Raw genomic sequence first — 26,167 nt, 5'->3', positions numbered from 1 at the left:
TGTATATAACTACCAAATTTAAAAAGTGGATTTTAGTCTATCTAAATTATGCTTTAATAAAGCTGGAGGGGGGAAAGGTGCTATGCTAACCACCAAGGAAGTAAAAAAGATATCAAGTACAAGATATCTCTGTACGCACATGATGTATAATTTTGTAAATAAGAAAAAACTACACAAAATCAGTTTAATAAATACATAATGTGAGGCATGCCATGAAAAGAATGCAAAGTGTTATGAGGATGTAAAAGTGGAAGAGGGCACTTCCATTTGGAGAGCTCTGACAAACCTTACCAAAAGAGGTAACATTTGAATCAAGTCCTAACAGGTGAGTTAGATAGCTAAGAAAGAATTTCAAGAACTGGATTAGGAACACTTATTACTTATTTATTTATTTATTTATTTATTTATTTATTTATTTATTTGTTTGTTTGTTTGTTTGTTTATATAAAAACTATAGAGTATATTTGAAAAATGTTTCATTGGGGCATAAAGATCATGCAGGAAATTTTTAAAGGATAAGGCAATAAAGACCAGTTGAAACCAAATCATAGAACTCTTGCATTTCTAGTATGTAAGCAACAGAGGCTGCTGAGAGTTGTGGGACAGAACTTTGTGTCAGATTATTACACTGGTAGCTCAATGCAGAATGGATTGGACAAGAGGCATGGAAGGAGGCTATGAAATGATATTGAAATTTTCCAGTTGAGAATTCTGAAATGCAAATGGATAAAAACAGAAATATATATATATACAATTTGCAGAACAAGAAATTGGGGGCTGAATGGATGGTGGAAATGAAAAATGATGATGCCCTCCAAAGAATGTGCTGCTCAATAACATTAATATTGAGAAGAATTATTATCAGAAGCCTGTGAAAAGGAAAGAGATGAGAAGAGGCTCTTGGAATAGGTGATGACCTCGTCACTCAATGAGTGGTTATGAGTGCCAACTCTACTCCAGACAGGATACATAGGAACCAGACAGATAAAGTCTCTGCCTTCAGTGAGTTTATACTCATGTTCAAGACTATAGACAATAAGCATGTAAACATATGTGATTAATTTTAAATATAAGACAAGTTATTACAATTAAAATGTGCCTCCAAGAGTGTATTTCTCCCAATGAAATACTAGATATCAAATTACAAGTGTTTATAAACTCAGCAAGTTATTTAAAAATGGAGCTAGTGGGCAAAAGCTGCTACTAAAAAGGAAGCATATGGAAAGTCACAGTTTAAAGGGAAGATACAAGGGTGTTAATTGGAAGAAATAGATGGAAACAGAGTGCTTGAAGATGCTAAGTAAAGGGAATAACTAATGGGGAAAGTCCTGCAAAATGAATGGGATTGTGAGCATAGAATAAACTGTTGGCTTTATAAAGGAAAATGGATCTTCTTTCTCCATTACAAAAATTAAGAAATTGTAAGAATTAAGAACAAGAAGACAGATAAAAATACAAAGAAAATGTAAGGTGGAGATTATTTGAGAGAATATGAGTTTGGGAATGAATTGGATTTTTTCCAGATGATGTTAATTTTCAGTGATGAGTTGGGCTTGGATAAAAGGGGCTCTGACTGGGTTTTCAGGTTTGAAGAGAGAAGAAAATATTTGTATATATTTTATTGATTTTTTTACAGAGAGGAAGGGAGAGGGATAGAGAGTTAGAAACATCTATCAGCTGCCTCCTGCCCACACCCTGCTGGGGATGTGCCCACAACCAAGGTACATGCTCTTGACCGGAATCGAACCTGGGACCTTTCAGTCTGCAGGCCAACGCTCTATCCACTGAGCCAAACCAGTTAGGGCGAGAAGAAAATATTTGGAATGGCAGCTATAAGGACTATATTATAGTGTTTGCTGAGCCCTCATCCAAGGCTATATGCCATGAATTTTTGGAGCACCTAATCAGTAAAACTTTCCTTAGCAATACAAGAGCAGAGGATGTAAAAACTTCAGGTTGTAGAATAAAATTAAATAAATAAGCACATAAATAAGTGGAAAATATGATGGAAAGTCAAGTTAGGCATAGAAAAGCATTGTTGAAATGAACGACGATGTGGTCAAATATAGGCAGAAAATTCAGAATCTGGTGGAGAAGTCATGGTTAGTCCATGATAAAATGAGAAGCTGATGAAGAATAGGCAATTGGAAAGGTGGGAAGTAAGAAGACTATGCAAAGAAAGGAAAAGCAGAAACTAAGATATGGGATTACAGGACTCTTTAGAAATCATATAATTAGGATGCAGTGCTAGGCCTTAATTAAAAGTAGTGCGTACAGTAAGGGTTTCAAAAAATACTTTTCAAATTTCAGTCCACCATTTACATATAGATCTCTATGGGAAATCCCAAGGTGCTGATTAAAGCTTCAACATTTGCACACAGTACTTTCACAATGTTTTGAGGAAATATGAAGAAGCATTTCATTTTTTGAACAGTCTATTTTTGCAAGTGGTTGTTATCAAAGTGAAATTATAAAAAGAAAACTTCAGATGCCTTCTCTGTGGTGTTGGCAACGGTCTCGTTTTCGCCAGAAAAGGAAGATGTGATTGGATTTTAAGCTAGAAGATTCCTAATGTGCCTCATACTATATTTATGATGATTGAATTAAATTTAATTGCCCCCAGGGTTTGGTGATCAACTTAGGGAACAGACAAAAACTGAAGAAATAGAAAAGAACATTTTCTCCTAATGTTCTGCTCCTCAGTAGAGAAAATGAATTCTTAAGAGCTACATTATTTTGACTGAAAGAAACAAAACTCTGGCAAAGCAGCAGGTGGTTATCATTTTGAAACAGAAAAAACAACAACACATATTTCCATACCTTAAAGTTCAAACTATTCTTTTGAATTTAGTCCAACTGAATATCAATGTCTCTTGAGTATTAATGTTCACAGGTGAGCTCTGAAATGCTAAGACGATGAGTGGCTTTGTGACTTTGGATCACATATTCCAAGTCCTAAATACAGAATAAGAAACAAAATATCTTTCCCCCGTTTATACCATAAATGACACTTCTGAAAGCAACACCGATTGGGGAACACCCACTGGAAACATTGCAGTGATAATAGAATAAAAAACATTTGGTTATACCAATTCCCTAAGAGCAGTTTTACATGCCTGAGCAGCACACACAGTTCTCTGAGGTCTCCCCAGAATAATCTGCCTGTTTTAGCTGAAGTACAGCATATCAAAATGACTACATCGCTTAGTCTAATTTAGTCACATCTCTATGGATATGATGCTTAATTTGTTTTCTTCTACAGTGGGAGACTTTATTCTCTCCTTTTCTAGAATGCAGAGAAGAAATTCATCTTTTTTTTTTTTTTTTTTTTTTAAGAGAAGGTGGAAGGGAGGGAGGGAAATAAACAAACACACAGAGAGAGAAACATTGACGTGAGACACACCTATTAGTTGCCTCCTGCAAGCACTCTAGCCAGGGCTGGGGATCAAACCTCAACCCAGGTACATGCCCTTGACCAGGAATCAAACCCAAGATCCTTGGTGTGAGGGACAACACTCTAGTTGCTTAGCAACACTTGCCAGGGCAAAATTCATCTTCTTAATATGATTTAGAAGACCTGCAAAATACTTGATAGTCTGCTTTGATAGGTATCAAATAGAAACAGGAGACATCATTCTTACAAAACAAAATGCTGTGTCCCAGGAGGCATCATTCACATTATATTCTACTAGAGGCCTAGTGCATGAATTTGTGCACCGGTGGGGTCCCTCAGCCTAGCCTGCACCCTCTCACAATCCAGGACCCCTCAGGGGATATAGTAGTGCATGGAACGGCAGGCAGCCAGAGAGGAGCCCGAGCCTGGGCCAGGCGCCATGCTGCTCCCGCTCATCCCAGCCCTGCTGTGCCTGATGCCACCACTCAGTAGCGCTGCCATAGAGGCAGGAGAGACTCATGCCGCTGCAGCTGTGCTTGCCAGCTGTGAGCTCAACATCTGGCACCCGTTGATCAGCTGAGCGATGCTCCCACTATGGGAGCGCACTGACCACCAGGGGGCAGCTCCTGCATTGAGTCTCTTCCCCCTGGTGGTCAGAGCGCATCATAGAGACCAGTTGACTGGTCATTGGTCATTCAGTCATTCAGTTGTTCGGTCGCTTAGGCTTTTATATATATAGACTAGAGGCCCAGTGCATGAATTCGTGTACCAGTGGGATCCCTCAGCCTGGCCTGTGGGATCAGCCTGAAACTGGCTCTCCAACATCCCCCAAGAGGTCCCGGATTGCGAGAGGGCACAGGCCAGGCCAAGGGACCCAGCCAGTGCACGATAGGAGCCGGGGAGAGACATGGGAGGTTGGCCAGCCAGGGAGGGACCATAGGAGGGCTCCAGAGCATGTCTGGCCTGTCTTGATCAGTCCCAATCGGCCAGACCCAAGCAGCAAGCCAACCTACAGGTTGGAGCGTCTGCCCCCTGGTGGCCAGTGTATATCATAGTGAGCAGTTGAGCAGCCTTATCATATCATTAGCATATTATGCTTTGATTGGTTGAACGGCCAACCAGTCGACCAGACATTTAGCATATTAGGCTTTTATTATATAGGACTAGAGGCCCAGTGCACAAAAATTTGTGCACTCGGGGGGGAAGGGGGGTCCCTCAGCCTGGCCTGTGCCCTCTCGCAGTCTGGGACCCCTCGGGAGATAACGACCTGCTGGCTTAGGCCTGCTCCCGGCTGGCAGAGGGCAGGCCTAATCCCTAGGTGCAGCCCCTGGTCAGGCTCAGAGCAGGGCCGATTGGGGAATTGGGGCGCCGGCCCCTGTCATGCACAGAGCAGGGCCGATCAGGGGCTTGGTGAGCTCCCCCCGTCATGCACAGAGCAGGGCCGATCAGTGGGTTGGGGAGCTCCCCCCTGTCACACTCAGGGCAAGGCCGATGGGGAGGTTATGGCTCTACCCCATCACACACAGAGCAGGGCCCGTGGGGTGGGGGGATTGGGGTGCCGCCCTCTATCACCCACAGAGCAGGGCCGATCAGGGGGTTGGGGCGCCTTCCCCTGTTGGGAACAGAGCAGGGCCGATAGGGAGGTTGTGGCCCCGCCCTCTGTCACACACAGAGCCGCAGGGCGATCAGGGGGTTTGGGCGCTGCCCCCTGTCATGCTGATCCCGGTGCTGGGAGACCTCACGGCTCCGCTGATCCCGGCGCTGGGAGGTATATTACCCTTTTACTATATAGAAGAGGCCTGGTGCATGGGTGGGGGCTGGCTGGTTTGCCCTGAAGGGTGTCCCGGATCAGGGTGGGGGTCCCCGCTGGGGTGCCTGGCCAGCCTGGATGAGGGGATAATGGCTGTTTGCAGCTGGTCACACACCCTTCAGGGTGGGGGTCCCCACTGGGGTGCCTGGCCAGTCTGGGTGAGGGGCTGAGGGCTGTTTTCAGGCTGGGACTGAAGTTCCCAACTGCTCCTTTTTTTCTTTTTCTTTTTTTTATTCTGAGCCAGCTTTAGCTCTGAGGCTCCAGCTCTTAGGCCTCTGCTCCTGAAAGCAGGTATCTGGTTTGTTTAGGTTCTACAATCGAAACTCTGTATCAACTCCAATTCTGAGATCCCGGCTAGCTGAAAGCTGGTTTCTGGGGTTTTGTTTAGCTTCTATTTTTGTAACTATGTTTCAAACTGCCAGCTCAGAGGCCTGCAGCGGCAGGTGGGGAACTTTGGAGTCCTCCGTCACTGAAGCAAGAAAGCCTCATGTTAGTTTCAAGCTGCCTGGCTGCTGGCCGCCATCTTGGCTGGCAGTTAATTTGCATATTGCCCTAATTAGCCAATGGGAAGGGTAGCAGTCGTACGCTAATTACCATGTTTCTCTTTTATTAGATAGGACTAGAGGCCCGATGCATGAAATTCATGCAAGGGGCTCAGCCCTTGCAGCCCCAGCTGCCTTGGTCATCACAGCCCCAGCTTCACCCGGAAGGTCGTCTGGACAGTCGTTCTGCTGTTTGGTCTAATTAGCATAGTAGCTCTTTATTATATAGGACTACAGGCCTAGTGCATGACATTCATGCACTGGGAGTGGGGTGTGGCGCTCCCCCTGTGGGAGCTCACTGACCACCAGGGGGCAGTTCCTGCATTGAGCGTATGCCTTCTGGTTGTAAGTGTGTGTCATAGCTACCAGTCGTTCTGCCATTTGGTTGATTTAGCCTTTTATTAATTAGAATGTTGTACAACATGGTGGCCCTATGGAGAGCAGATGATAGATGAATTTAGCAGCTAAGCATGCCTTGTCAAATGTTTGCTGTGCAGAAAAGGTTGTCTATTCATCATGAAACTTTTGCCAGGCACTATTTTGACATGAGAAAACTGAGTTAAAGAGACATTATCCTCGTCCTTGGCCATAAAGTTAATAAATGACAGAGCCAGAATCAGCTCATCTATTTTTTAGATAGAGATCCAAATCAAGGTAAAATAACAACAACAACAAAAAAAAATAACAAAAGAAACCACACACAAAAAAAACCTTATAGTTATAGTGAGATCTACAATGAAAAAATATTTGGCTTATAACTTAATTTATTATTTAAGTTCAGTCTTTCAAAAGCAAGTACTAGATATGTTTTCTTGCAACTTTAAAAATATAAAACAAAATAAATTGGTAGTGGCATCTGAGAGAGCAAATCTAATTATGTAGCAATTATCCCTTCCCTGTTAACATAACAATATCAAATCTGTGCAAAAAAATAAAAAACCCAATAAGCTTTCATTTAGAGGGTATTGTCAAACACTAATCTTCATTTCTCTTTCTTTTAAATGAAACACAGTGTAAGAAAAGTATGGGTTCCATTTTGCTAAATAATAAAAGAGAAATACATCAAAAATCTAAATTTATAAAGGATAAACTAAATATCCTAAATAAAAACAAAATATTAATACAGTTACTTTTCTATTGGTTTCATTCATCTGCTTCCTAATGATGCTGTCTGATTTGATTTTTTTATATTTGAAAAATTAATGTTTCTATTCAATTTTATCTGATTGAAAATTTAATTCATATCTAATTGAAGTAAAATTTTCAGGAATATGAGAGAACTTTTCACAGTGTGTCATATAGAATACAGCTTGGTTGTATCAAACACAGAAACTATTTTCCTTGAGTTAAAACAAAGCATTACTGATTTAAATGTTCCAGGCAACCACATAATATAGTTTTCCATAAGATGTATCTTCTGCTTGACAGTGTCCATACATCATTCTCAGATCCTGAGAGATGACGTGCTTGCAAAGATTTTGCAACCAAGCTAGTAAGGTATGGCAAGGTTCACAGAAATGAAACTCTGACAATTGGTAAAAGGCTTCTCAATAAAATGGAAAATCCTTATACCTGAAATAGCTATTTTTAAAGATTGGGAGATAAAGTCATTGGAATGGAAATGGATTGGCAAAGTCAAAAGTAGCAGAAATGCTTTAGAATTCAACTTTTCTCTATGGCTCAAAATCAGAGTCACAAACAAGAGCAAAGATGAAAATTTCCATCCTGACAGTGAAACAGAGGCTCCTTATTAATTTGATTAAATTCCGTTTTAAATCCTACCTCTAAAAGTCATCTCCTCTGTATAGAGAAAAAGACCTAGCCTTTCCCTGAATAATCAGCAACCTCTGAGGCAGCAGAAGACAGTAACCTGGACCTAACCAATGATCACAGGATCATGATCTCTGGCAGGTTAAAAATAACATCTGGACCTAAGTTATGTTTCAGTTCTGAGCCCTAAGGTAAAATGACCCCTTGACTACTTTCCCATAAAGCCAGGCAGAAGGACATGGAAACAGACCTCAGAGCTGTCCTCAAGAGCTGAAGAAATGATTTATCACCCTTACCTCACCTCCGACCAATCAGCTCCTAGCACAACCCACAACCCTAGCCCATAGTGCCTTGTGATTTTGCCCAATATAACCTGTAACCTACACACCATTGGAGAGTTCAGACTTTTGAGCATTAGCTTCCTGTTCTCCTGGAAGGCACTGTTCATCAATAAAGCAGCCAATATTTCTCCCCTGCTATTCTCAGTGTTTAGTGCCTGGCTCTGCTAGCACTAGGTGGATGAATTCTCTCTGTTCTTTAACAAAAGCTTAAAATAAAAAGATATTCCCCATCTAGGCTAAAAAGTGGCAAAAAAACAAGGGCATTAAAGAGAATTACAATTATTTCTAGAAAATTTTCTTAGAATTTCTGGATTTTTTTTTTAGGAAACTTTATTGAACAGAGTATTAAAGTTTCCTTGCAAAGCCAAAAACCTCACATGATTGTTTCTATTGATCAGGAAGAAAAACCGAGGCTGCATGCAATTTATTTCGCCGCATCTATGAGTGCACAGAGGACTGCACCCATGAGTGTTGCAAACATCAATATGCAGATTCTTTAGGAGAGAATGACACCAGTCTCCAGTTTGAGGAAGAGTGCACCCTGACCCTGCAGCTGGGCTCTCTACCCTGAATAGCAAGTCTACAATACACCTAAGACAAAGCTCCCCATAGAAAGAACGTGAGCATGTGTGTGTGTGTGTGTGTGCGTGATTGTACTCACTCTACTCATCTTTCTATTCATCTAGCTGAGCCCGGAGAATGAGAGATGCATGACTTAATCAAGGGATATACTATCAATAGGAGCCTTTCCTCACCTTTTGTTCCAGCTGGATTTGAAGGTCAGTGTGATTTTTATCAACAAGTGCTGCCTGTGAGATTCCACGCTGGAAAACAAAGATCAGCAGCAAAGCACAATGTAAGAACTTAAGGAACTGACAGCTTTTGCTCCGCACTTCATCCTTCTCCCTTGTCTCTGTCCTTCTTCTTGCCTCCCAACCTGAGTCTCCAGCCTGAATCCTGTGGACCAAGATAGGTCTTGGAGTTTGGTTCTTTTGTTTTCAAATAACTAAAGCTACTTGTGCTATCTCCTCTGGGGGGAAAGAGTTTAAATAAAAGGGAGATCAGTTGAAGAATTAAAGCTGCTCTGCAAACAATTCTTTCTCTTTCCTCCTGTCTCTCTTCACCCCTATTTCTCTATGTGCATCATCTTTCTTTTACTTTCCCCACCTACTTAGATTTTTATACTCCCTTATAATTTCAGTTTACACATGGCTTTGGCTAATCATGGTCCTGATTTTTTTTTTTTTATCCTTTAAAAAAATTCTTATGTTGCCTTGATTTCATATTCCCAAGATAGAGAATGTGGTTGCTCAATTCATTCTAACCAGTCATGGCTCACAAGTATTGGGTCACTGTAATGGCTTGAATTGTGTCCCGCCCCCTCCCATCCCCCCCCCAAAAAAATGTGGATGCCCTACCCCTTCTGATACCTATGAATATGACCTTACTTGGAAATAGGGTCTTGGTAGGGGTAAGCCAATCAAGATGAAGACTGTAGGGTAGGCCTTTAATCCATTAACTCTTTAGGAAGAGAGAAACGTGGACAAAGCCTCAGAGGGAAGATTGCTGTGTGAAGCCTGAGGTTTGCTTTCACAGCCAAGGAATGCCTGCAGCTACCGGAGCTGGAAGAGGATCCTCCCTTGCAAGCTCCCAGCAGACACCTTGATTTTAGACTTCTAGCCTCCAGAACCATGAGAGAAGACATTTGTGTTGTTTTAAGCCACTCACTTTTTGGTACTTTATCACAGCAGACCTAGAAAATTAATACAGTCACTTTAGTCAGTTGTCCAAGGTGGCATATAACCAAAAATGATACTTTTGTCCTTTGGCTGAGTTTGTGGGAAGACTTCTTTTCCCCTTATTGTGGGATAGGTAGCCAATATCCATATCTCTTGTCAAGAACTTATCTGGTGGCCCTGGTCAATGTGGCTCAGTGGATAGAGTGTCAGGCCTTGGACCAAAGGGTGGTGTGTTCAATTCTCCTTCAAGTGCACATACCTAGCTTGCAGGTTGATCCCCGGCTGTCATCAGGGTACAGGAGGCAACCAATCCATGTGTCTCTTTCAGATCAATGCTTCCCTCTCTTTCTCCCCCTCCCCCTTCTCCTTTTTCCTCCCTTCCCCCTTCCACTTTCTCTAAAAATCAATGAAAAAAATATCCTCAGGTGAGGATTCACAAAAAATAATAATAATAAAGAACATACTTGGTGACTATTGCTAATAAAAATCTTCTCAAAAATGGGAGAAGGCATCTGTTCTTTTTTTGTCAGAAGTGTATGATTTATTCTCCAATTTCTGGGAAATGGAAAATTTTCAAAAGGCAGAAAAATTAATTCTTCTAAAAATGGAACTATTGAAGTTCTTTTAAAATGTCTTTTTGTTTTTCTCTACTAGAGTTCTCATACTTTTTAAAGAGAATTTAAAAACAGGAAGAAAACAAAATAATAGGGAGGATTTCATATTTACCATTGACCATCATTCATCATTTTTAATTTTTTCTGTTCTCCTTAGCATGATGGAAGGTACTAAAACCTGAAATAAAACCCAAGAAACAGGCATGTTTTTTATTCAGTCCCTTTTGCTGTTGCTGTTGTTGAACTATAATTTACATATAACATTGTGTGAGTTTAAGGCGTACCATGTGTTGGTTTGATACATTTGTCTGTTTCAATATGATTATCATCATGGCATTAGCTAACACCTCTCTCCCATCATTTAGTTGCCAACCTGGAAGTACAGCAACCAGGAAAGTGAAGATGTGGGCAGTGGAATAGAGAAACAGGAGCGGCCCTGGAATGGTTCTGTAAAGGGCCAGGAATGGTTCTGTAAAAGTTGTTGGCTTTGCAGGCTACATGGTCTCTGTCAAAAGTTGTAACACAAAAGCAGCCACCATAGATAATATGCAAAGAAATGGGCAAGACCCTGTTGTGATAAAACTTTACAAAAATATGAGAGGGACTAGATTTGACCTGATGACTATGGTTTGTCAACCCCTGGTCTAGAGGATAATGCAAACGCCCTGGTGTTTTCTGATGAGGTTCTCCTTTGGTTTGCACTCAGCATGTAAGCATATAACATCCTATCCAGAGGGACAGGACCCTTCCCTTCCTTGTTCCCCCAGAAAAAGGGTCTTGCTGCAGAAAATTACATGCAGAGAACACAGATGGTCAATGATAATAGCTGCAAGGCATTGGGGCATTACCCCAGGAGCCTGGTGCACCTTGAAGATGTGTCAAGACCTACTGCTCCACTGGAAACAATGGAGAAACCCTCGGAATGTTAGCAAGTGCTGGCAGTCCCATTTCACCATTTGTTGACAGACTGCCATAGAAATGTCTTTCTTGGAAACAAAAGCAGTGTGTTAAATAGGGGGATCCTTACTGCAAGACTGTCTAGATCCAGAAAATCAGCAGCTAATAATGGCAGATTGATGTCACCACTGAACAAATGTTTATTGACAGTAGAGTGTATATGAGAGCCTTGTGTTACAAAAGAAAGGAAAAAAGCTGGTATCCTGTTCTACAAAGACAGAACACATACACTATCACTGGTCACAGAGGCACATAATTCATGATGTCATCCTGGCCAGTCCATAGAGCCATTCACATGATCCACAAAACTCACAATGGCCTTGCACCCACCAATGTATGCTGAGCATGTTACTTTCTTCAGCAATTCATGTGTGCGATCAAAGGTAGACCAGAGATTTCACACAGTTTCCTGAGCTCCCCGTGTCCAAATATCCCCAAGCCCCTGTGTTATTAGACTGTATCTCAGACCTAAAGCTTCCATTTACAGTGGAGGATTCCATCCTGCAAAACTACTAGTAACGCAAAAACAAGAAGGCACATTTCAGCCCCTATCCTGCCAATGATGTGCTGGATCTGGCTTATACCAACTGGTCAGAACCAAATGTCAAATTTCCTAGATTTGGGAGGCCAATTGGCATCACACTGTATCTTAAAATCAGCCATCTTGGGAGTATTTACTTCACAGGCACTGGCTAATATTACCAATCAGGATCTTTCTTTTTCCAGGGAGCTGGGTTTTACACATTTACCATAACACCATTTTAACCCTGGTCCTGCCCTACTGCACCAACCAAAACATCCTTAGTTTTTAATCAGATATTCTACCTCTTGATCACCAAGTTCCAACTTCTCATTGCTTTCCATTTTGGAAATTACCTGTTTATCATCCTCCCTCTGTCACAGAACAACAAAGAAACAATGGAAATCAGCTGCTATATCTCCCACCAACAACTCATCTGGTCCACACATCATGGTACCCAACACTCACGGTACTACCACAGCTGTAACACCTATTATTGCTAAGACTATTCTCCAAAAATGCTTTTTCAAAGTGGGCATTTGAAAATATTTATTGATAAAAATTTTAATTCCAGACTAAGTCAAAAGTAGCACATTCACCATAAGAAACAGAAAGTAAGACTAATTCCTCAGACAAACTGCCTCTGCAAAGTCAAGAAGAGCAGCTGTGAATGTTGGCTTCAATCCAGCTTGATAAGTTAGGGATGGTCTTCTGCAATTCATGGAAAATTTAATGTTCACAATTCCACTCTTTAAGATCTCTAGCAGGGATTGTTTATCCCTTGTGGTTTTCAATTGATTTCTCTCCCGCAAAAAGGGAAATAAGCCTTGTTCAAAGTGCAAACCCTTCTAGACTGCAATCCTATATAATAAAAGCCTAATATGCAACTCAACCGAGTGGCTGAACAACTGGTCAGTGGGGGGCAGGGCCAGCAAGCGGGTGATGCCAGGCCAGCCAAGGCAGGTGCCAGCAGGTAGAGGGAAGGGACGGCAATTGGGGGGCAGCAGTGACCGGCAGCAGCAGAGGGGCGATCGGGGGAGTGGGGCAGGCCGATGCCATCCCCCGATCAGCCCACTGATTGCCTGCTGCAGAGAGAGGCCAGACTGCGACTTGGGCCTAAGCCATCACTCAGACATCCCCCGAGCACTCCCGGACTGAGAGAGGGTGCAGGCTGGGCTGAGGGACACCCTGAGTGCATGAATTTTCATTCACCGGACCTCTAGTTATAACATAAGAGGATGAATCCTATTTTTTCATCATTTTTATAGCTGACTATCTTTGCTTTCTTCTCCCCCATGTTTTTGTGCCTAATAAGACAGAAAGAAATCTACATATATATAAAAGCCAAGCAACCTGAATGACAGAATGACCAGAACGACCAGAACAACCAGTCATTATGACATGCACCGCGGCAGCCAACCAGCCTGATCAGGGCCCCGATCAGCCCCCCCCTCAACCTCCCATGGCCCCTCCTTCCAGCTGGTCCAGTCCCTGATGGAGCCCCCCACCCTGATCCTGGGTGGGGCCAGCCTGGCCCCTGATCACCCCCCACCCCAATTAGGAGTGGGGTGTGCTGGCCAACCTCCCTCGGCCCCTCCCCGTGGCCAGCCCCAACCCCTGATCACCCCCCTCCATTAGGAGCGAAGCCAACTGACTTCCCAAGGCCCCCCCACCCCAGCTGACCCGGGCCTGATCGGGCTCTGATCAAAGGTGAGGCCAGCCAGCCAGCATCCCTTCTCCCCTACAGGCCTGGACTAATGGCCCTCAATGGAGCAGGCTGGCCAGACCCCACCTGTGCATGAATTCGTGCACCGGGCCTCCAGTACTGATATAAAAGTGCTGATTTATCACTGGCCAGTGTGGCTCAGAGGTTGAGCATCAGCCTATGAACCAGGAGGTCACATAGTTCGATTCCAGGCCAGGGCACACACCCAGTTTACAGGCTTAATCCCCACATGGAGGAGGCAGCTGATAAATGATTCTCTCTCATCATTGATGTTTCTATCTCTCTCTCCCTCTCCCTTCCTCTCTGAAATCAGTAAAAATATATTTAAAAATACAAAAAAATAAAATTATTACAAGTGCCTATTTATCAATAGATTATTCCTGAAATTTACACATAAATTTCTATTTTGACTAAAAAATCATTATTAGTTAGCCATAATATATAAATGTCTACCATTAGAGATTCATTCTTTTGGTTTAAAAAAGTATTCTATTAAACCAATCACACTTTAATATGAACCAAATTAACCAAAATGTTAAAAATTGACATTCTTCAAAATACAATCTTTGCACTCCCAGAGTTTTTGAGATCTAGGACTGCATTAAAGTAATATATATATATATATATATATATATATATATATATATATATATAAAACTTAGACTTGATCAGGAGAGATATTCATGAGGGATACATGGTTCCTTTGAAGTTTCTCTGAAGATGGTATCAGGACAAGTTTATCTCCATATAGCAAGACAAGAGGTTAGGTAAAATGTCAAGGTCAAACAGCTAGTAAATAGTAAATCTAAGAGTTGAGTCAAGGTCTAATTTCAAAACTCTAGTCTTTACCCTATATTGTGTTGCTTAGGGGAGTAGAAATGAGGGATTCATCTCTGATAATATACAACAATCCCAGGAATTATAGCATGTTTTTGTCCTAAATGACAGCTATTCCAGACTATGAAAAAGTTAATTGGTGTTCTGCACAAACCTTGGTGAGGCAAAGCACAATCTTAGGATTTCCTTTTCTGTTTCTTAAAATCCATGCATGAGGCATTGACAGGAAGGTAATAATGGTAGTTTTCAATTAATAATACTGGTATTAGTTTCTCATGGCTGCTATAACAGATTACCACAAACTGTATGGCTTAAAATAAGAAAAATTTATTTCTTCACAGTTCTGGAGACAGAGGTTCAAAATCAAAGTGTCAGCAGGGCCATGCTCTCTCTGGAGGCTCTAGAGGAGGATCCTTTCCTTGTCACTTCCAGCTTCTGGTGGCTGATCGGCATTCATTGGCTTGTAGCCTATCACTCTCTACTCTGTCTTCACATAGATTTCCTCTCTATTTGTATTATCTCCTTTGCCTCTCTCTTATAAGGATATTTGTGATGGAATTTAGGGTAACCGCCTCATCTCAAAATACTTAATTTAATTGAATCTATAGAGACCTTTTTTCCCAAATGTTACCATTTACAAATTCCAGGGATGGGGACTTAACATCTTTGGAGGGTCATCAGTCAATGTATAATACCATAGTACTATATTTGGTGAAACCTATTTTTTATTCACATACAGGAGAAGTACATGTAGTGGTAGGTAGATTATCAGTCCATCTTTGCTTCCTGGGAAAAATAAACAAAAGACTACCCTTTATCTTTTTTCTTCCCCATATTTCTACCACCCTGCTCACACTCTATTATACCCCTCTCCACCTTCATGGCCTGCTAAATTGGGCCATGTTTATAGGAAACTGTTTCTGGAGTACAGATTAGGCATAGGCTAGAAGTAACACTGTCCTTAGACACAGGCTATAGTGCCCCTGCCATGAGTCCTACATCTGGCCTTATTACTGCTGCACATTTGCCAGAGAGAGAGAGAGAGAGAGAGAGAGAGAGAGAGAGAGAGAGAGAAGAATAGCAAATAGAAATTTGCAAAATAGAAATCTGGTGGATAAGAGGTCATTGATGACATAGAGCTCAGAAAACTAATCAGCAGAAAAGTTCCTGATTCTCAGGAATTGGAGGCACTCTGTTTATTATATGGGAGTGGAAGTGCAAATGGGCTATAAAAACAAGAAGACAGATTGAAAATCCGTAAAAGCTGCATTTAAAGCCCCAGAAGTCTCACCCAACTCAACAGAAAACAGAAGTTTACTCTCTAAAAAGAATGTACAAGAAAGATTCTGAGCTAAAATACCTAGGCAGAACTGAGAATTGGCATGTTGTATTGAAAACATGGACATTAAATAAATAGTGACATCTCTGTTAGCTTCTTCCAGAATGCTGGTAGAAAAGCTTTCACTTTTTAGGTAGGAAACTGACCAAACCAAGAGAAAAGACTTACATGTCCCTCAAGAAGTAAGCCATCCATTGATAAACTCTTCATATTTATATCTACTTATCAACCAATATTTTATTGCTTCATTCTTAAAAATGAGTAGAAGCCAAAAGATCATGTCATTTGAGAAAATTCTCCAACATAAAAAGAGACGTTAAGATATACAAAGGTAAACATAATTCAGGAGAAACAGAAATATTGCAGTAAGCAAATAAAAAGTTAGAATAGCCCTAACTGGTTTGGTTCAGTGGATAGAGCGTCAGCTTGCGGACTGAAAGGTCCCAGGTTAGATTCCAGTCAAGGGCATGTACCTTGGTTGCAGGCACATCACCAGTAGGGGGTGTGTAGGAGGTAGCTGATCAATGTTTCTCTCTCGTCGATGTTTCTAACTCTCTATCCCTCTCCCTTCCTCTCTGTAAAACAATCAATAATATATATATTAGAATAAACTATAGTTGAAACCTTGAGAGGTAAGGTAGTAAACTTAATCTAAAAAATAAAAACACAAGGTTATAAATTTAAGAACATTTAGAGAAAAGGATCTTTGAACTTTAGAAACAATATGATAGCAAAATGAAAATCTCAACAACAACAAAAATGTTTGGAACTAAAGTTAACCTTTGCAGGATGAGTAGTAGAGCCGATCCTCAAACCTGAGTTTCCAGCATTCTGCTCCCTGCCTTCCATCAATGCCTGTCCCCAATGTATTCTTATGGATGGTGGCTGTGGTTTAAAGAATCCATCCAGGACATTCTAAGCCTCTTTTAGAACAGTGTATCAAAGCACTCCAATTTCAATGAAGCTTCATTGCTAGACTCTGCCATTTATCTGGAAATGGAAGAATAGATTTTCTCTCTCTTTGCTTTCCCCCTCATTCTTAAATGCATTCTATGTGATAATTTTATACCAGCTGCCTATTGGGTGTTTTACTTTCTTTATCCAGGCAGCACAAAATTGACTGTACTTGTATAGCCTTTAGAAATAGTAACCAGAATTAGGAAGAGGCCATCCACAGCTCCAGCAGTAGCTTTTACTAACACCAGCCAGCTCCATCCACATATGCAGCCCCACCCTGAACCATTTTGTGCTCAGCCCTCCAGTCTCTCCAAGATCATTAATTACCCACTCCTTCAGCACTTTCATGCTGCACCTGTAGGTGCGGCCAACACAAGCCTGTCTTCTTTTATGTGATTGTCTGAAACTTTCACAGCAGCCAAAGCTCAGACTTAATCATTTAATTCTGATGCACTTTATCTAACAAATGTTAACAGCATTTAAGTACAGTATGACAAATCTGGGACTACGAACACACTGTTGATCAGTGTTATTCTCACAGTGAAAGGTTTGTCTTTGTGAGAAGTTAAATTCCTGCTTTTAAAAAGCTTTCAGACTACATGTTTTTATTGTCACGTGATATATACTGTAGTTCTAGAAGATCCAACCATACAATGATGAAAATTGTTTCTAGTTGCATTGAATCAGAAGCATTATATAAAACTAGAGGCCTGGTGCACATATTCGTGCACCTGTTGGGTCCCTCAGCCTGGCCTGATTGGACCAAAACTGGCTCTCTGACATCCCCTAAGGGGTCCTGGATTGCAAGAGGGCACAGGCCAGGCCGAGGGACCCCACTGGTGCACAATTGGGGCCGGGGAGGGACAGTGGGAGGGTTCCAAGGTATGTCTGGCCCGTCTCACCCAGTCCCGATATGCTGGACCCCAGCAGCAAGCTAACCTCTGGTCAGAGTGTCTGCCCCCTGGTGGTCAGAGCACGTCATAGTGACTGGTCAAACAGTTGAACTGTTGGACACTTAGCATATTAGGCCTTTATTATATAAGATAAAAGTTCATTGAAATAGATGTGCCTTAAAAAAGAAGGGCAAGTATGTCCTGCAATGAGAAAGTTCAACACCTGAATCCATACAACAAAACTGTTAAAGGAAGTCATTCACATCACTGAGATGTATAATCAATTAGAATTTGTCAAAAATAAAATCCTTTAGTCCACCTAAACCACACTCACATACTTTGCAATTTATTAACTATATACTTTGGAGCACATAAGTTTACTTTTATAAGAGCTACAGTATTTATCAGATAGTATTCTCAAAATAATGTTGAGCGTATAATCTCATTTGATCTCATTTAAAACTCTGTACATATGAAGAGCAGCTCTTACTTTCAATTTAGAGATGGTAAAATGACTTGTTATAATGAATGAAAATAGACTTCCTTCAAATAAGTGTTCCTCTTTTGCACATAGCAATGCTTCTACCTAAATCTAGGAGCTCAACAAATATTTCTAGGGTGAGGATGGGGGGGCAGCCCATACCTGGAGAAGATATTTACTTTCAAAGTTATAATTTAAGGAATTTATAAGAACAATGTTTGCAAGAATAACACATGGTGAAATACTGATGGAACAAGGATTTAAGTTTTAGCTTCCTGGAAGAAACAAAGTCTCTTTACTCATACTCTGAACTTAAGTCACCCTTTGGGTGAAATGTCAGCCTAGCTTACTGTCTTCTTTATACTATCTCTAGCTCAGAAATCAACAGGGTAAAGCTAACTAATGCTGGCTACTTGGTGAATAAGTATTATAATCTGAAGTACTGAAAATGATTAAAGAAATAAAGTTAATTCTACTATTTTTGAATTGCACAAAGCAACTCAGAGAATGCTAATAATATGGCTTTCTTAAAGAAATCAGTAGGATGCTGTTAGCTTTGTGACAGAGGTGGTCACATTGTTTGGTGATCATCTGTTTTCATGTATAATCATCTCCACTTTCCACCCCTAGGGCAGTAGGGTCTGGATCTTATTAATCTTGATACCACCAAAGCTGGTCTGGCCCATGTATTATAGGGACTCAATAAATGTTTCATTAGGAGGTTAATTAATAAATAAATAAGCTGATGTTGAATGGTTGTTGGGTACATCTTGACAGAGAGTGTAGCACAGGCTGTAAAGTTAGAAAAATGTGGATTCACTTCCTAGCTCAGCCAGACAGTAGCTGTGTTGTCTCTGAGCCCCTTTTATCTCAATTGTAAAGTGAGGGTAACACTGAGTAATACTGCTTACCATATAGGGTGGCTCTGACAAGGATATGAGAGAATGAGGTAAGCATTTTAACTGTTTTCCTTGACACTTTGATTATACTATAAATTTACTTTGTGAAAATTTGTTTTACCGAACAAGATAAACTCTATGTCTCAAGATAGAATAGCCCTGACTAACCAAAGCCTGAAATAGTAGAGTTCTACTAATCACTGTCCTCTTTTAATACACAAGATAGGAAATGATTAATTAAAAGTGATGCCAGTGACCATTAATTAAAATTTTTAAATGAATAATGCATAAGTTACCATCCATTAAAACATCTCCCTGAATATAGCTTTGATGTCAGTTTGATCATTCATTTTATTAAGTGGATATTCATTGGGCTCCTTTAAGATTAATTTTGTCGCAGCAATTTGTTGAAATTTGGACTCTGCAGTTGTTTAATGACAGCAATTTCTGCATAGGAAAAAAAAAATGGTTCATGAAATAGCTTGGAAACCAAGTTTAAGGCCAAAAATAATTGAAAGAAACAAAAACAAAGTATTGCAAAACCTCTGTGGGAATTCCCTATTACCATCATTGCAGAGGATGATAACCCGGCCTGGTGTGCTTTCCAATTCCCTGCAAGCCTTTCTACAATGAAAATGTCATGCTGGAAAATGTGGCAGCTGCTTTAGGGAAAGGTAAGTTGCCCAGATTACTGGAAAACATTTTGACATTTAAGTGACCCTTCCATTCTGTTAAAGGGGAAAAAAAGTTACAATTAAGCTCAGAACTTTCCTCGTTTGCTATCCTGACCCTGGAAGTAAGGGCTGTGAAAGTTGAATGCGAGGCCTGCTGTGGGAGCACAGCTGAATGCTCTGCGAGGGGAAACAGGCTGGCTAGCCTGCCTCCCAAGAAGATGCAAGATGATGCAAATTGCTGGTTTTTATGAAGTTTATCACCATTTCCTCCCAGCACTGCCCCACCCGTGGCTGTGGCCCAACACAGACGCTCACTTCAGTTGGCAGTACACAGGGAGGAGTATACTGTGGGAAGGTTCAGGTCCTGGTTTTGCCACTAATTCATGCGTAACGTTGAGTAAGCTCTTACATCCCATAGCATCTCTGTTTTCTTATCTATTAAGTGAGGGTGGCCCACCAGATTATTTCTGAGGCCCCTTGCAGCTCCAGTGTTGTGTGGTGTTTGCATTTGTGCTCAGGAGTGAAGGAAGGAGAAGGCAGAGCTTGTGTTAATGATGTGATTTTTCCAAAGCAGCCAACTGTCCCATTTCCAGCGGAAACCCAAGTGTTGGAAGAGAACAACCAAAATGACCAGAGGCTGGGGTGGCAGACTCCACAGTTACTCAGCTCCAGAGCTCAGAAATGAGACACAGACCTGGCATGCTCAGGCAGGCTCTGGCAACGTAGACAGAGTTTGATTTCTAGACTTAGTTGAAAAATACTGGACAAAAGACACTCTATTTTCTCTCTGGTGCTATTTAAGAGTCTTCCCTTGCAGGCAGTAGAAATCATACCCAAGCAGCTTGAGGAAAAAAGCAGAAATGGTTATACAAATATAACCTGGACCTAGGAAGGAACTGGGCCTGTGAATCTGAATCGTTCAGGAACCCAGGAAGTGCTCTCCTACTTACTATCTCATCTCTGCTCCACTCAACATATCTCTTCCTCTTGCCCCCTCCTCCTGTTTTTGTTTTTGTCCTCCTCCACACCCCTCCCTTCTTCCCTTCCAATAGGATTTCTCTACTTTCATCCACATAGAAATATAAACCCACCACTATTCCTGACTTTATATGTTACAATTTTACTCACATCTAAGGGGAACTGGCCACTCAGAATCCATTTCCAGTTCTCCTGGAAAGAGACACTGAATGGACCAGGAATCTATGCCTTGTTCACTGTGGCCAAAAAAGGTTGACAAGGGTGGGTGGGCCTTTCTGGAGGTATGTGACTAGACAATAGTTCTGAAACTTCAACTGTAAGGCCTAATCTTCTGAGAATCTTTTCAAATATCAAGCACACTTCAATCACTGGCTTTCATTTGTACATTTGAGTTTGGTTATATGAATCTTCGACCTCGCTCACTTTTATAATGTAGCTAATGGCCAAGATAATTTTTTAAACCGTCGAGGTTGATATATTATTTCAGTAGTACCAGGCAGTTAAGCATAATCACATTAAAAAATGAGAGGTTTTAAATGCCTTTCCAAATCTTACTTGATTTAGTTGCTGCCACTTGGTTCATATAATTCAGAATGTTGAACTCCAGAGAGACTTCCTCTGGAATTTCTGCCTGAAATAATTCACTCTTAATCAATATGAAACATTATGCTTGAGTTCCCTAATAGGTTACATTTATAGCTTGTATTATATGAAGTTTCCAAATTGATGTCAGGACACCGAGGATACCTTCAGGAATTGAAAGAAGTGGGAAAGAAATGGCCAGAGATGTTTAAACACTTTTTTCCTCACGTAGCATCAAAGAAGTAACTGTTGGTTCCTCTGGGAGATTTATAGAGCCTTCCCTTCCTTAGCTACCAAAGCATATCAATTTATTTTTACTTAATCATTTATTCACTCCACAAGGACTTATTGGTCGTCTACCCTGCAAAAATAATAACGAGGTAGATTCTTTCTCTCACATGCAGTCAGATTGGTCATTTGTTACCAAGAGAAGAATGTTCCACCACGCTCAATTATGAGTCACTTAAGATCCATTAAACATCTAACATATATACATTTTCACAGGCTTATGTGTTTTATTCCTAAATAAAAAAGCATGTGTTATAAAAAATACAAATGATAGAGACATAAATAAAGCAGAAGGTAAAAGTCCCCTGTAATCACATTCTTTCATTTATTAACAATTTGTTTGTAAATTCTGATAGATTTTTCCTATGCATAAACTGAAACAGATTACATGTATATGTAATTCACAAATATAAAACTATTTGTGAATATTTTTATAATAGCATCAAAATATACATATTATTTTGTGACTAATTTTCATCACTTATCAATGTATTATGAATATATGTTTTTATCTGCCTCTGTCTTTTACAAGGCAACCCCATAATCCATTATTTGAATATAGCAAATATCTTTCAATCTCCCAATTATACCTATTTTAGGTCAATTTTATTTTTTTTATACAAACAATGCTGTTATGAATACTCTTATATGCTTATCTTTGTTTACTTGAATTGACATTTCTAAAGAATAGAATCTTAGAAATACAGTTGCTAAATCAGAAGGTATATACAGTAATCATCTCTATATATAAAAGGCTAATATGTAAAATGCACGCCAGGAGTTCGATCACGCGCTATAATGTGCACTGACCACCAGGGGGCGGCGCAGAACGGAGGAAGGCCACAGCCGGCAGCTGGCAGCTGGGGGAAGGAAGGCCCTGGCCAGCAGCTGGCACCCAGAAGGAAGGCCCCAGCTAGCAGCCAGAAGGCCCCAATCGTCCCTGATCTCTGGCCGGGACCCTACCCATGCACGAATTTTGTGCACCAGGCCTCTAGTATATATATATATATACTAGTATATATATATATATATACTAGTGTGTATATATATATAATAGTGTATATGTATATATATATATATATCCAAATAGACAGAACAGAGGAACAACCAAACAACCAGTCACTATGACATGCGCTGACCACAAGGGGCCACATGCGGAACATGGCGGGCATCAGTAGCATGCAGCCGAGCACAGAACATGGCAGGCATCAGCCATGGCAGGATGGTGGAAAAAGTGAGAGGGACACCAGACCAAGGCAGGGCACCAGTCACTGTCATCAGGGCGAGCCTCTGGTGGTTACTGAAAATTATTTGCTCCCACACTCCATGGTCGCACCCAGCGCTCACACCTGCTGCCGGCACTAGCCCCACTCGCACCTACTGCTGGCACCAAAGCCGCCACTCGCACCTGCTGCTGGAGCCTGGTGCTGGCCCCAATTGCTCAGCACTGTCAGTGGGTGCAAGTGACAGCTGCAGGCCCTGATTGCCCCTGAGGGCTTCTGCACCTCCCCCTGCTCCTGAGAGAAGATCAGGGCAGCAGCCACCACTTGCACCCACTGACAGCACCAGCCCCGCTCACACTCACTGCTGGCACCAACCCCAATCACTCTGCGCCGTCAGTGGGTGCAAGCAGGACCGGCGCCATAAGCACGTGGAAGCAGCAGTGGCAGGAGCGAGGCTGCCAGCAGACAGGGGACTGGGAGCTGTGGTGGGAGGGGCCGGGTGGGGGCACGGAGGATGGGCCAAGACCTACCCCTGTGCCCACCACAGCCTTGAGGCCCACAGTTCTTTTCAATGTGCATAAATTCATGCACTGGGCCCCTAGTCCTATATAATAAAAGCCTAATGTGCAAATTACTCAACCAGGAGTTCAACTGGGAGTTCGACTGCTCACTATGATGTGCGCTGACCACCAGGGGGTGGCATGGAACATGGCAGGTGTCAGCGATGCGGCACTGGCAGTGGGCGAGAGTGAGACCACAGCAGGATGGTGGAGCAGGTGAGTGGGTGGCACCAGGCCAAGGCAGCTGTGAGCGGGGACCCAATTGCCCCACAGATGGCAACCAGTGGTGACAGTGGGGGGTGGGACCACATCCTGGCTCCCAGGCACTAAGGGAGCTGGGCAGGGGGCCCGGCCCCAACCGACCACCCCACAGACGGCGACCAGTGGTGGCAGCCAGGGCCAGGGGGTGGGGCCTCTGCCTGGCTCCCAGGCACTGAGGGTGCCAGGCAGGGGGCCTGGCCCCAATCGATTGCCCCACAGGCAGGATAGTGGAGCAGGTGAGTGGGTGGCGCCAGGCCAAGGCAGGGTGCCAGACAGGGCTGTGGGCTGCGAGGCTGGGAGTGTGACCTGGGGCTACAAGCCTAGGAGTGCAAGCTGGGGCCTGATCCTTGCAGGCCACCCCAAGGGACCCCACCCGTGCACAAATTCATGCACCGGGCCTCCAGTTTAAGTACTAGTAATAACTGCCAAATTGCTTTCCAGAAAGCTTTTACCAAATTATAACCTCACCTAGAGTACATGGCAATGCCTGTTCCCTATGCTCTGCCCAACATTGGGTGTTTAACAAATCATTGCTACTTGTCCAGACAGAAAAAGATTACCTCAGTGTTTTAATTTGCACTTCTTGGCAACACATATTTGCCTGTTTGGGGGAGATGATTTTTTTTGATACTACCAATTTATTACTCTCTGCTAACTTTTCATTAATAGTCCTTTTTTAAAAATATATATATTTTATTGATATTTTACAGAGAGGAAGGGAGAGGGATAGAGAGTTAGAAACATCCATGAGAGAGAAACATTGATCAGCTGCCTCCTGCACACCTCCTACTGGGGATGTGCCCGCAACCCAGGTATATGCCCTTGACCGGGATCGAACCTGGGACCTTTCAGTCCACAGGCCAACGCTCTATCCACTGAGCCAAACCGGTTAGGGCGTTAATAGTCCTTTTATAGTAATTGTAGTATGCTTTATTTATTTATTCATTGTTAATCCTCATCAGAGAATATTTTTTCCATTGATTTTTTAAAGAGAGTGGAAGGAAGGTGTAGAGACAGAGAGAGGCACATCAATTGGTTGCCTCCCACACACGTCCCAATGTGGGATGGGGATCTAGCCTGCAACCGACGTATGTGCCCTAGGCTGAATCAAACCCAAAACCCTTCAGTCCACAGGTTGAAGCTCTAACCACTGAACTAAACCAGCTAGGACTAGCATGCTTTATATATCACTGTTGTTAATCCTTTGTGTCTGCACATACGCTACCTTTTGTATAACCTTTCTTGGTTTTCAATTGTCTTTCAGACAATTGTCTTTCAGATTTATGATTTGGAACTAATACAAAAAGTTTAAAAACTTAGTGTAATCAAGAATATCCATGTCTCCTTTTGTTTTCTGGTTTCAATCTCTGGACACAAAGGGACCACATATTAAACCTGACAAGCTCAGGGGAGGCCAGCAAACGGGCCCTACAACTCGGAGACTGAAAGTAACCACAGAGGATGGTCTAAACATAAAATTTTCTAATTAAATGGACTGATGGACTTTAATTAATCTGGTGCTGGACTGGACCCGGCTGCAACACAGAGTGAAAGTTCTGGGCACTGACCTTGCTTTTGGCTCTGCTAGAGGTCCAGTCCACCTTTTCCAGGACTGGTTTAAGGGGTGTGGGACTTCGCAACCCAAGGAATGTAACTCCATGCAAATACAGCCTTTTACTACATCTCATTCTCCCATGCGAATCTTAAAAAATTCATTTTCTAAAGATATAATAAGAACCCCAATCCCAGGAGTGAGGAGAGAATTTGATTCTCTGGTAACAGATGGATAGATGGATCAACAAAAAGCACACTTGACCCTGCAACTCTCTCTAGATATCGCTCCCCACACTCCTACCCATTCGCTTCCCAGGTAAGCTCCTTTAGGACCAGTCTGCATTCTGGTAACATGACCTCACCTTTTACCATTCAGCCATTGGAACTAACCTTCTCTCATGGCACATATCCCACATCCCACATATTTTTCCTTGTCTTCCTGCCTCTGTTACCAGGAAACCCCTGGTTGGGCTTGGGCTGCCTGTCGCTGTGTCCAATAACAAAAGTAGGGTTGAATCATCTAAGGCATTTATTGAGGCCAGCCAACCAAGAAGACAGGGTGATTACAAGCATTCAAATCCTGTCTTCCAGCAAGGTGCAGGGGACAGGATTATAAAGGGGAGTGGGCTAGCGAGGCTGGAAACAGAAAGCAGCTGCCTGGCAGTCCACAGACATCAGTTATTGTCCTTAGTCATCAGGCGATGAAATGATGTTAGCGAGATGATGTTTTGACTCCTGGTGGGTCGGTCTGATGATGCTTATCACATGCTTATCAGTTCTGCTTGCTGGATTCACAGCTGAGTGACCTCCTCAATTGCTTAGCGTAGGCCTTGAAAAGGAAACTTAAGAAAACTTTAACCTCCTCTTCACGTACAAGAAACTTAACTCCCTATATTCACATAAGTAAGTATATGTGTTCTAAGATTTTAAATAATATGGTTTTTTTATATTAATTCAGGTGCTCTATCAGGTTATAAGTCCCCCTATCACCTCCAGTTTCATTCTTCATGCTAATTACTGCAGTCAAAATGTTCTTCACAAAACTCAAACCAATCATGTCACTTCCTGGCTTAAAACCCATAAAAATGTCCCCATTGCCTGCAGGATGCAATGCAAACTCCATGGTGAGGTGGACCTGACGCTTCAGTGAGGAGCTCTCTCGGTTTCCCTCTGCCCACCCACTGTGCTCTAGGCACACTGAGCAATGTGCGCGTCTGTGGATTTCCAA

This window comes from Myotis myotis, unplaced genomic scaffold (assembly GCF_014108235.1).
Source record: "Myotis myotis isolate mMyoMyo1 unplaced genomic scaffold, mMyoMyo1.p scaffold_m19_p_3, whole genome shotgun sequence".
NCBI lineage: Eukaryota > Metazoa > Chordata > Mammalia > Chiroptera > Vespertilionidae > Myotis > Myotis myotis.
Note: the sequence above shows the minus strand (reverse complement) of the source record.